Raw genomic sequence first — 13,793 nt, 5'->3', positions numbered from 1 at the left:
AAAACTGCTGGCCCTGGAGATGTTGGCGTTTATGCTAGAGGAGACTCAGGCCTTCCGTAACCTGATGGCAGCTGCGGCACCTCGCTATGCTGCCCCTAGCCGTCAGTACTTCTCTTGGTGTGCCATCCCGGACTTGCGACAGCACGTGTCCCATAACATCCGTCGGGCCCTGAGTTCCGCGCTTTGCTCTAAGGTGCACTTGACCACGGACGCATGGACAAGTGCATGTGGACAGGGACGCATCATCTCACTCACGGCACGCTGGGTGAATGTAGTCAAGGCTGGAACCCTCTCACAAACCCTCTTCCTCCGCCGTAACATCGACCCCAGCTGCGAACTGGAAACGCTGCAGCACTGGCGTAGGGAGACGTCAGCAGGCCGAGCTGAAGCTCATCAGCTTGGCCGACAGAAAACACACTTCCCCCGAGGTTAGGGATGCCATCCTTGATGCGACAGCAATGTGGTTTTCCCTGCTGCACCTGGGCCCAGGCATGTTTGCCTATGTGATAATGGCTGGAACCTGGTAGCAGATCTGGAGCTTGCCAGACTCAAACACGGTGCACACATGGCCCACGTTTTCAACTTGTTGGTGCAAAGGTTCTTTGAAACCTACACAATTGTGCCTGATATACTGGTCAAAGTGCGGCCATTTTCATAAGTAAGAAGTAGACTCTGCTAGGCTGAAAAGATTCAGAGCACACTCATGTCATCTTTGCACCGTTGGCTGGCAGAGGAAAACGAGGGGGATGAAGTGGCATTTGATGTCACTGTCCCACACAAGGCTTGGAGAGCAAACAATACTGTATTTTTGCAATCCTCGACCCCCGCTATAAGAAAAAAATCTTGTACTCATTCTGGTAGGGGAGAGGAAAAATTGCGTAAACGATTGCCACAAGCATCTGGTGCAGAATATGATGGAAATGTTTCCGTAAACCCTCGCTGGCGGCAGAGAGGAGATTTCCTCCGTGAGGCTAACAACTGCCATCCAGTCCACAACCACCAGGGGAACACTCTCCAAGGTCTGGGAGACGTTAATGCCCCCTCTGTCCAAACTACCGCCACTGAGGGACCTAGTGTCATCAGGATGATAAAATATAGGCACATGTTGCTGATCCCTCTGCACCTTAAACGTATTGGGTGTAGAAATTGGACCTGTGGCCCTTGGGGTGAGTGGAGGATTCCCCCAGCTGAGGTTTGGGTGAGTTTGGCGAGGGGGTGCAAGTATGCCCCGCAGTTAGCCTTTTTGGCGGCATAGAGTGTCCACAATGAACCCCAACTGTCACTTGCTGAGCCACTCTTCTACTTGTAACTGCATGATAGAACCTGCGTGTCTATGCTCTCTTGAGTTAGAGATAGATTGGGGCCCCTGCATTTTAAGTTTATGCCCCATTCAGCTTCATCCCATAAACAGAGCTGTTATTTTGTGCCCATTAGTGTCAATTCAGCCATGCCACCCCCAGGATTAATTCTCTTACCCCCCTTTTGGAGTTGTCACTTGCCCCAGCAGCGTATACAGTGTCAGACCCAACATTCAGCTTCAGCCCATAAACAGAGATGTTATTTTATATTTAGCTGTATACCACTTTTATATGGGAGTGGAATACAACCAGGAAAGTTGGATTCATCGTATATATACTGACTGGGGGGGCATTCCTCCCCGCTCTCACAGTACAGTGCTATAGGCGCTGCTATGAAGAACGGCGTTTCTGACTGACTGTCAGGAACGCCCTTCTGACGTTGAAGAGATATGGTACCGGCACCAATAGCTCTTCACCTGGGGCATAGATCGTGAAAGCCGACAGTGCGTTGAATTCAGCGCACTGTCGGCTTTCCAGCGGTATATAAAACCACATGTGCCCCAACTCATGAAAGGTCTTCTTTATATAGTGCCCCTTATTAATAATACCCCCTTATATTAATAATGCCCCTAATAGCCCTTATATAAATAACTCCTGTTAATAAATAAAGTGCTTCCTCCTAATGACCCTTAATACCCACAACTCCCCTTAAAAAACAAAAAAAAAGTTATACTCACGTACCTAGGAGTGCTTGATGCAGCCGGCGTCTCCTCTTCATTAGCCGGGATCACGGCGCGCAGGACGTCTGCTACGTCTCAGCGTAGGAGGCGCGTGATGTCATCACATGGTGCCTCCCACACAGAGAAGCAGACGTGTTGTCTGTCTTCTCTGTGTCTACAGCAACACAGCATTAGTTTTAAATAGATCGGCGTCTTACTGACACTGAGAGTCTGGTGAGATGATACTGTACTACTGTTTTGGTTGATTTGTGTGGCTGGTAGTAAGCCACATGTACCGTTAGTATTTTCCGTTTAGTAAGTGCTCAAACGAGCAGGTTTTGTTTGCCTTTTTCCATGAAGTTAAGACTGTATTTTATTTTGCTTATCCTGTACCTATACCATCTGAATAAGGTCACCTTTTCATGCAGTGTAAACTTCTTACTATTTGATCAAATATGTATAATGAAGAACCTCTAATTTATGTGTAGTTTATGGATCATTTTAGTTGATTTTAACAATGCCAACAATGCCATTTGGATCTTGCGATGATGAGACAACCTCAGTTATGTATTTTCTTTGATATGTGTTGTTCTATATACAAATAACCTAATCCTGTTAGTCCTATGTGTTTACATTGATGCAGAAAGTGAAAGGCACTGCGGAAAAAAACACAATGCGTTACTGCCATGGATTTTCCTGCAGCACTATTTTGTTGTAGCTCACTACATGAGATCTTAGTCTTAATAAAGCCCAAATGTCACCTTAATTAAATTAAATGCCCCTCATAGTATGACCCTGATTCCCCCTGACATAAATACTGCACCTCTAATGACCCCTTATGTCAATGACCATAATGCCTCCTAATATAAATAACTTCCCCTTGTATTCATAATGCCCCCTCATATCCCTTATGTAAATGACACCCCCCCCCCCTTATGTTCATAATGCCCCATCCCTTACGGTTATAATTTCAAACAACCCCTTATACTATTAAAATACCCACAACTAAGCTAAAAAAAAACATAAAAATAAGTTATACTCAGCTACTTGGGATCCTGATGAATGGAGCCACCGCCTCCTTTACATCCAAGCGCAGGACGTCTGTGTAAGATATATTATTGGCGGCGCCTGGGTAGGCCCAGGGCAGCTGCCATTGGCATAACTAAAGTCTAGTAGGATACAACTTTAGTACCCACAACTGCAGTTATCAAGAATACGGTGCGTGAGCAGCACAGCGCCCAGCATGTAAACAATACTGGGTCAGTATTACGTGCTCCATAGTGGCCTCCAAACAGTATTACACCACACCACACTGTCCTATATGATCCAGGGTCCCCTCAGGAGCTTGGAGCCCAGGCACTTTGCTGGGTGCTGACGCCGACTCTGCAAGGTCTCTACTGAGCCAGCAAATCAGTAGTGGTGGCAGCATGTATTTGGGGTACGTGGACAGTGTTGGGGTGTGACTTACACTCAATTTGCAGCCTGAGTGAAGGGCGAGTGCAAGAATGACTGAGCGGAGTTGAGTCGACCCCTGATTGCCACACCCGTGTCACATGCTAAAAAGGCCCATACGTGACAGATCTCTATTTTTATACATCCTGGTGCTTTATGAAGAGTGCAGCTGCAATTTATATCATATATATAGATATATACATACATATATGTACACACATTTTGTATACTGTATAAACAAGTAATGTGCTCACATAGTGAGGAGTAGGTTGAATGTACATACTTATTAGGTTCTCACCCCTCCTCGCTTCCTGATTTGCTCAACCCTTGCTTTACCTCATTGACATGATTTTGGCTGCAGAGTTCCCTCAACCCTGCTAGTCTGTGGGTGGATGGCATGTTACCACCCCTACCTGTCTTGAGATGGCTGCACAGAATGCTTCCTTTTTCTAGCTCCTGGTGCTCTTGCACATACCAGAGCAGCCAATGAAAAAACACATCTCAGTACTACAGTAAAAAATAACAGTGTACTTTTTATTGTTCATATTTAACCCCTTCCCACTCTGCGCCATTCTATTACATCATGCAGAACATATAGTTAACACTCAGTATGGCATTAATAGTATGGCGCTGTAATGCCATGGGCACAGGAGCTGTTTCAGCGGCATTACTTCTGGCACTTAGTTGTGGTACATAGTTGAGGCCCAGGATTACCTGCCGAGTTAGAAGTTCAAAAAGTTTAGACAAAGAAAGTATACAAACTTGTTAGATACCTCCTTGTGTGTATAAGGCCCCATTACCCAAAAACAAAAAATAGCGTTTTTGATCCCGTACGGTCAATACCATAAAAAAGTATACTGCAATGCACAAAATAACGTTTTTAGTCAACTCGATTTAACCAAAAAAATAGCAATAAAAAGTGATAAGCCATAAGCAAATAAAGAGCCCATACATATCTCATGTATCTTATGTCAACATAATAGTAAAAAAGTTAAAGGTATGAGAATTCGGTGACCCCAGGAATATAGTTAATTTTCAAAAAAGTAACATTTAATTTGAAAAAGCAGTAAAAGATAATAAAATTAATATAAATATGGTATCCCAGTAATTTTAATAACACCCCCTGACAAAGCTATCATGCCATAAAAATAAAATGCAAACAATGATGATAGAATTGTGTTTTTTTTCACATGGACCCAAAAAAACATTAGTAAAAGCTAATCAAAACAGTATACGTACCCCAAAATGTAGCCGATTGAAAGTACAACTCATCACGCAAAGCACTCAGCAGAAGAACTCCTCAATTTCTTTTAGGATTAAAGGGAATCTATCATTAGAATCCCTTTTTGTACAAACAGCATGCCGGAATAGCCTTTAGGGTCCATTCACATGGAGGAAAATGCTGAGGAATTTGGTGTGGAATTTCAGAGCTGAAAAAAAACCCTGCTAGCAGAAAAAGGAACCCATTGAAGACAATGTGTGGCTTTTTTTTCAGCGCTGAAATTCCACACCAAATTCCTCACCATTTTCCTCAGTATGAATGGACCCTTAAAAAGGCTATTCTTCTCCTACCTTCTTCTCCCATTGTGTGAAATGACTTTCTTTGTAATGTATCTTTCTGCTGTATTTGAACCTTACAAATTGTACAACGCTGCGGAATATGTTGGCACTATATAAATAAAATTTATTATTATTATTATTATTACCTTTCTTTTTCTGATCTGTGCTGCCATTACTGAGAATTTTCTTCTTTATTCCTTATGTAAATGAGCCTTCAGAAAGCACAGGGTGCGTCTCCTCTGATCACCGTGTGACACCTCTGTCTTCTCTCCACCAGAGCCAACTGCACATGTCCATCAGGCTATTTTCCTATGGCCTCATACACGAGTGTCTGTACAGCCACAAGAAAATGGCCGAACAGACATGCGCTGTCAGCTCTGCTGGATGATGACGCGGCTGATGACACGGTGGAAAGGCATCGGCAAAAGAAGACAGAGTTGTCGCTGGAGGGGATGCCTCCTGTGCTTTCTAAACACTCATTTGTATAAGGAATAAAAAGGAAAATTCTCAGGAATGGCGGCGCAGATCAGAAAAAGTAGGGTAGGAGAAGAATAGTCTTTCTAAAGGCTATTCCGACATGCTGTTTGTAGAAAAAGGGATTCTAATGATAGAATACCTTTAAGGCCAGAGCCACATGTAGCGTAGACGCTGCGGTTCACCCGCGTAGGAAATGTCACAGAAAGAACCTCATGGTTTTACAGTCACAGCAAAGTGGATTCTAGCAAATCCCATACCCACTTTGCATTAAAATACACGATGCGGAAATGCGTTGATTTCCAAAACCATTGCGCTTTTAGAAATTGCAGCATGTCAATTCTATCTACGCAAACGCTGGTGGTTTCCCTATAGGTATAATTGAAGCAGAAAGTCCGCAGAAGAAAACTCTGTGAACTTTCTGTCAAAAGCGCTGCGGGAAGAACCACAATGCAATTTTTTCCATAGGACTTTTTTGCTGCGGGATGCCATGTGGGGCTATAGCCTAAGACACACTTTTTTGTTTTGTTTTTTGTTTTTTTGAGCCAAAGTCAAGAGTGGATTTAGCAGAAAGGAAAATATTATTTGGAACCCTTGCATACCGCCACATTTTCAGAAATGTATAGATGTATGCTTATACAGGAAATTAAACATAACAAAGAAAATAACCCTAGAAATAAGAAGATAATACAAAGATACAATAGTGACCAAACATACCTCAGCTTTTGTTTGTTCTGTTTCCAGTAGATTCTATTGAAAGATATCTATATACTTGTACAAAAAAGTAACTATGACAATATTGCAACAACATTCCAAAAACAAACATGTCATATGTAAATGGTATGACTGGTCATAACTAGAGATGAGCGAACGGCGTTCGATCGAATTGGTATTCCAATCTAATACCATGCGGAAAACGCACTAAAAATTTGTATCTCCTCCCACATTCCCTAGCGCTTTTTTTGCACCAATAATTGTGCAGGGGAGGTGGGACAGGATGAGATGAATAAGGTAAAGCACTATAAGCAAATATAATGGCAATAACATTTACATGCAGAGAATCCTACATGTGGCAAATAGAAACTTGTTCATGTTGATCCCTCAGGTAGGCTCATAAACTGGTGTATGTGACTTATATAGGTCGCTGTCACCTTTACCTTGCCAAAACACGCACGGTACACCAAGTCCTTATTAAAATCAAAGATAAAAGCTAAAGTAACTCTATTGTGTTTCAGTCCATAAAGTGACTCCAAATGGATGCCTCCCAAAACAAACCTTAGCTAAAAGCACGTAAAAGAAATATTGCCATTCTTACAAGGTATTTATTAAAAGCAGTGAAATCTATCACTTTTTTTTCAAATATATTCTTATTTTCTGATTATAGATTTATTATTCTATTTTTTTATGTAGATTGTGAGCCCCAATGTACATTTTTCCCTATCAGTTTGTCTTTGTAGAATGGCAGAAAATCCATGCAAACACGGGGAGAACATACAAACTCCCTGCAGATGCTGTTCCTGGCAGGATTCAAAGACAGGACTCCAGTGCTTCAAGGCTGCAGTGCTAACCACTGAGCCACCGTGTTGCCCCATTACATGCCAGCTTTAAATGTGCTACAGGTGGAATAATGCTATTGTGGTGTTTTTCAGGGGTAGGTCTAGGCCCCTTAGTTCCAGTGGAGAATTGTATACATCCAGCTGTTTGCCAATGTAAGGGATGCATATAACTCATCTGCCCTACCGCCCCTAGGCAGATCAGATCACAACCTGGTACATCTGCAACCCACATACACTCCACTGGTGCGCAGAGAACCAGCGGTTACCCGTACAGAGTGAGATTTGGTCAGAGGGAAGTGTCGAGTCTCTAAGGGACTGTTTTAATATAACTTTATGGGAAGTGTTTCAAGACTCATTTCCAGAGGACATTGAGGGACTCACACACTGCATAACAGACTACATTAATTTCTGTGTGGACAGCACGGTACCAACTAGAAAGATGAGGTGTTTCTCCAATAACAAACCATGGATCAACTCTGAAATTAAAACTCTTCTCAAGGAAAAAAAGAGAATTTTTAGGTCTGGGGACAAAAATAGCCTGGGGGCGGTGCAGAAACAGCTAAGACAATTGATCAGAGAAGGAAGAGCCAACTACAGGCGGAAGATGGAACTACAGATGGGGGAGGGTAGAATTTCGGAGGTGTGGGACAGCCTTAAGGCAATATCAGGACACAATAAAAAAAACTGGGCATCGAACAGTAGGGGACAGGAAGTGGCTTAACAAGCTTAATCTATTCTTCAATAGATTCGACTCCAAGCCAATGCTCCCTCCACCAGCATGTCAGCCAACCCCCCTCTTCTCACACACCAAGACCCAACCCCCACCGACATGCGATCAACTGCAATCTGACTATCTGATCCTCAAGGAGTCTCTGGTGTGTCGGGAAATGAAGATCAAAGCAGACAAAGTTGGAGGAACTGATGGTATAAGCGCAAGAGTTCTTAAAATGTGCAGTGACCAGCTAGGTGGCATTATTATGCACATGTACAATATGAGTCGAAAGCTGGGAGTGGTACCTCGACTGTGGAAAACATCTTGCGTGGTACCAGTCCCAAAGAAACCCAACCCGATGGGCTACAATGACTACCGACCTGTAGCACTGACATCCCACCTGATGAAGGTCCTAGAAAGACTGGTCCTGACACACCTATGCCCCCTAGTGAGCTCCGCTCTGGACCCCCTCCAGTTTGCCTATCGGCCGGGCATTGGGGTAGATGACGCCATCATCCACCTTCTTCATAGAGCTCTCTCTCACCTAGAGAAACCTGGGAATACTGTGAGAATAATGTTCTTTGATTTCTCCAGTGCGTTCAACACCATTCAGCCAGGGCTACTGAGGGAGAAGCTGAACCTTGGTGGTGTGGACCATCACCTGTCCAACTGGATCCTAGACTACCTGACAAACCGCCCTCAGTATGTGAGAGCCCAAGACGGTGTGTCTGATACTGTGATCTGTAGTACGGGGGCACCACAAGGTACAGTTCTTGCCCCATTTCTCTTCACGCTGTACACTGCTGACTTTAAGCACAACTCATCCAGCTGTTACTTACAGAAGTACTCCGATGACTCTGCTATAGTAGGCCTTATCACTGATGGCGACGATAGGGAATACAGAGACTTAAACCGGGATTTTGTCGAATGGTGCCAGCAGAACCAGCTCAGGATTAATGCTGGGAAGACCAAGGAGACGGTGGTGGACTTTAGTAAACAGAGAGGTGCTCCGACCCCAGTGGAGATCCAAGGAACATGTATTGAGATAGTCAGGACCTATAAGTAGCTGGGCGTGATCCTCAACAATAAACTAGACTGGGCTGATCACCTGGAGGCGCTGCACAGAAAGGGCCACAGCAGACTCTACCTGCTCAGGAGGCTGAGGGCCTTCGGAGTCCAGAGGACACTTCTTAGGGCCTTCTTCAACTCTGTGGTTGCCTCAGCCATCTTTTTCGGTGTGGCCTGCTGGGGGAGCAGTATATCAACCAGGGACAGAAATAGACTTGACAGGCTGATCAGGAGGGCCAGCTCTGTCCTGGGGAGCCCCCTGGACCCAGTACAGGTGGTGGGTGACAGAAGGATACTATCTGTGGTGACCTCCATGCGGGAGAATAAATCCCACCCCATGTATGGGACCCTGATGGGACTTGGCAGCACTGTAAGTGACCGTCTGCTTTACCCCAAGTGTGAGAAGGTGCGCTATCGCAGGTCCTTCCTTCCAACCACGACCAGGCTGTATAACCTACATCAGACCAAGCGAAGATCTCTCCGCACAGAGGACTAATGATTATGACGATGACCATGACGTTTTTCCTCTTTCTATTCCGTTTTTCCATAGCTGCTATTGTAATGTCCCGGTACTGCTCGTCCAATTCCCTTTAATAGTCCTTGCAGACCGAGATGGTATGGACATTTGCATATAAGGTAAAGCATTCCCTCCCCCCTTCATTCCTTCTATATGTTTCTATATTACCAGAGCCAGCACACAGGGGGTCTATTAATGCTCCATCTTGTGGATGTTTTTGTGAACTACACCTGCCTATACTTTTCCATTGTAATTTGAGTTGTCAGTGTACAGGGATGTCCAGTATGAGCAGGTGACCTTCAGGACCTATCAGGCTCCCTCGACTGGCCTGGAGGAGGAGGGGTTACAGCCCCCTCTAGGGGGGTTGGGGACCTTTTGGTCTCTGTCTTTGTGTAGAGCGACAAGTCTAAGACATGTGGAGCTAGCAGGACATGGAAAGCTGAAAATGGCAGCCAACCCTTAGAGCACTGCAAGCAGAGATGTCTTTTCCTCTGTACTCAAGATTCTCCTCAGAGAGCGTTTTCCTCTGAAGCTCCAAGCCTACAAGCACTAAAAGTTGATGGACCTGGTTATCCATACATCTGGGATGTCTACACGTATCTCTCTATTCAAGTAGTAGTAGTCTTTGGGAAAAATCTATATTTAAGAAGCCCATAGCTAGTCTGGCAGAAATCGAGGTTCCCCCGCTGCTGGCAATTGTATTCGCCCTTCTACATACGTGTACCCAGTTTGTTGCGGACTAAGCCCCTGGATACAGGCCATCTTTACAAGTATATACAAGTTTAACTACTAATTAAACTATCCAACGCATTCCTGCTCCAAGCTCCATCACCTGCTTAATTCACCTGCTTAATTGGACACTGCCTACAAAGATCGCTGTATTGTATGTGAAGAATTACTCCATATGTACATTTGTATTACTTTGTCCTGCTAGTAAAACAGCAACGACTACCCCCGAGACCTGGTTGTCTGTTGTCATTGTCGGATATCAGAGTGGGGGTGGGTAGTCGGGGACATCAAAAAGGAGATTTTGTGCACATTTGGGACCCAGGGACCCCCTGAAAGCCGGCCACATCTGGTATATTACCCGTGATACCAGCCCTGGCTCTCCTGAGTATTACACTATGGACTCCTAGTATATCTTCTCTTCTCAGCTTATGTGTGTCTACGTCTGTAATATATTAATCTGTATTATTATGTACCTGTATTACTATGCTGCTGTAACATGCTGAAATTTCCCCAATATGGGACTATTAAAGGATTATCTTATCTTATCTTATCTTGGGAACAATTTGGAGAACAAAAAAATTCTGTATCACCGAGGTCCATAAAGACATGGATCCCCAATGATCTACAGTCCTATGAAAAAGTTTGGGCACCCCTATTAATCTTAATCATTTTTAGTTCTAAATATTTTGGTGTTTGCAACAGCCATTTCAGTTTGATATATCTAATAACTGATGGACACAGTAATATTTCAGGATTGAAATGAGGTTTATTGTACTAACAGAAAATGCGCAATATGCATTAAACCAAAATTTGACCGGTGCAAAAATATGGGCACCTCAACAGAAAAGTGACATTAATATTTAGTACATCCTCCTTTTGCAAAGATAACAGCCTCTAGTCGCTTCCTGTAGCTTTTAATCAGTTCCTGGATCCTGGATGAAGGTATTTTGGACCATTTCTTTCTACAAAACAATTCAAGTTCAGTTAAGTTTGATGGTCGCCGAACATGGACAGCCCGCTCTCAAATGATCTGAAAACAAAGATTGTTCAACATAGTTGTTCAGGGGAAGGATACAAAACGTTGTCTCAGAGATTTAACCTGTCAGTTTCCACTGTGAGGAACATAGTAAGGAAATGGAAGACCACAGGGACAGTTCTTGTTAAGCCCAGAAGTGGCAGGCCAAGAAAAATATCAGAAAGGCAGAGAAGAAGAATGGTGAGAACAGTCAAGGACAATCCACAGACCACCTCCAAAGAGCTTCAGCATCATCTTGCTGCAGATGGTGTCACTGTGCATCGGTCAACTATACAGCGCACTTTGCACAAATAGAAGCTGTATGGGAGAGTGATGAGAAAGAAGCCGTTTCTGCACGTACGCCACAAATAGAGTTGCCTGAGGTATGAAAAAGCACATTTGGACAAGGCAGCTTCATTTTGGAAACAAAAATTGAGTTGTTTGGTTATAAAAAAAGGCGTTATGCATGGCGTCCAAAAAGAAACAGCATTCCAAGAAAAACACATGCTACCCACTGTAAAATTTGGTGGAGGTTCCATCATGCTGTGGGGCTGTGTGGCCAATGCCGGCATCGGGAATCTTGTTAAAGTTGAGAGTCGCATGGATTCCACTCAGTATCAGCAGATTCTTGAGAATAATGTTCAAGAATCAGTGACGAAGTTGAAGTTACGCCGGGGATGGATATTTCAGCAAGACAATGATCCAAAACACCGCTCCAAATCGACTCAGGCATTCATGCAGAGGAACAATTACAATGTTCTGGAATGGCCATCCCAGTCCCCAGACCTGAATATCATTGAACATCTGTGGGATGATTTGAAGCGGGCTGTCCATGCTCGGCGACCATCTAACTTAACTGAACTTGAATTGTTTGTCCAAAATACCTTTATCCAGGATCCAGGAACTGATTAAAAGCTACAGGAAGCGACTAGAGGCTGTTATCTTTGCAAAAGGAGGATCTACTAAATATTAATGTCACTTTTCTGTTGAGGTGCTCATACTTTTGCACCGGTCAAATTTTGGTTTAATGCATATTGCACATTTTCTGTTAGTACAATAAACCTCATTTCAATCCTGAAATATTACTGTGTCCATCAGTTATTAGATATATCAAACTGAAATGGCTGTTGCAAATACCAAAATATTTAGAACTAAAAATGAGTAAGATTAATAGGGGTGCCCAAACTTTTTCATAGGACTGTAATATTAATGGTCTATCCTCTTAGATATTGGATTAACCCTTAATATCAATGTATGGGATATTGTAAAATTTCCTACAAGCATGACAACGTAGATGTTGCACTACTTTGTCCACACAGTGTATTTAGCTGCTATGAAAGCAAAAGGAAAATCAACAAGCAATTTCACCACTGGTGTCAATAGCAAAAATGAAAATAAGCTGTTTGTTTTTATTTTCATGATAATTTGCTTTTATTTTTGCAATATACAATTTTATTACTAGTCTTATCCTTAAAAAGAAAATCAGTTTAACTAAAATTAATATAATGTTTGGAATAGTTATAGGAATTGTGTATTATATAGCAGACAAGTGATTTTCAGGTCATGGAGCTGTTTCATAGACTGAGATTTTTACAGCAATGCCCAAACAGTTGTGACATAACACAGCACCTAGTGAAATAGATTGGATATGATGAGATGAATAAGGTAAAGCACTATAAGCAAATATAATGGCAATAATAACATTTACATGCAGAGAATCCTACATGTGGCAAGCAGAAACTTGTTCATTTTGATCCCTCAGATAGGCTCATAAACTGGTGTATGTGACTTATATAGGTCGCTGTCACCTTTACCTTGCCCAAACACGCACGGTACACAAAGTCCTTACTAACATCAAAGATAAAAGCTAAAGTTACAGTAACTCTATTGTGTTTCAGTCCATAAAATGACTCCAAATGGATGCATCCCAAAACAAACCTTAGCTAAAAGCACTTAAAAGAAATATCACCATTCTTACAAGGTATTTATTAAAAAGCAGTGAAATCTATCACTTTTTTTTCAAATCTATTTTTATTTTCTGATTTTAGATTTATTATTCTCCTTTTTTTAATGTAGATTATGAGCCCCATATAGGGCTCACAAACAGGCTAGCTCCCTGACGAAGAGTGCGAAATGTACATTGGGGCTCTGAGTGGGAGTCACAGTGGTGAGCACAATACTCTATATACTTGTATCTAGGGAGTTTGAGTATATCTTTATGTATCCAGGCATATATAATTGTGGCTAGTGCTTCATCTGTTATTTGCACATGCTAGTCTTGCACTATATCTATTGATTCATTCATGAAGCTAGATACATCTTAAGTAAAATGTTACACTTTGTGGATAATGTATTTTGACCTATATATTTATATTTGTTTGCACTTGCACTTGCAATATTGCAGTTTATAGTTTGGATCCACAATCTTTAAATTATTGTGCACTAGCAGTACCCGCGACTTCGTCCACGGCAGCGTTCCCGCTATGCGCGACCCACCTGCAGCGCCGGCTCGGGCCCCCCCCCCATTGTGTCCCCTATCCACCAACCCACCAACCCCAGCCCCCTTTCCACCACCCCTCCTCCACAACCCCAGCCCTCTTTCTCCCCACCGCAACTCCGGCCCCCTTTTCGCCTCCCCCCCGCAATCCCGGCCCCCTTTCCACCCACCACCCCCTTTACAGGAAACAAACCCC

This window comes from Leptodactylus fuscus, chromosome 2, assembly GCF_031893055.1.
Source record: "Leptodactylus fuscus isolate aLepFus1 chromosome 2, aLepFus1.hap2, whole genome shotgun sequence".
In the NCBI taxonomy this organism is placed as follows: domain Eukaryota; kingdom Metazoa; phylum Chordata; class Amphibia; order Anura; family Leptodactylidae; genus Leptodactylus; species Leptodactylus fuscus.
This window is presented reverse-complemented; position numbering follows the sequence as displayed.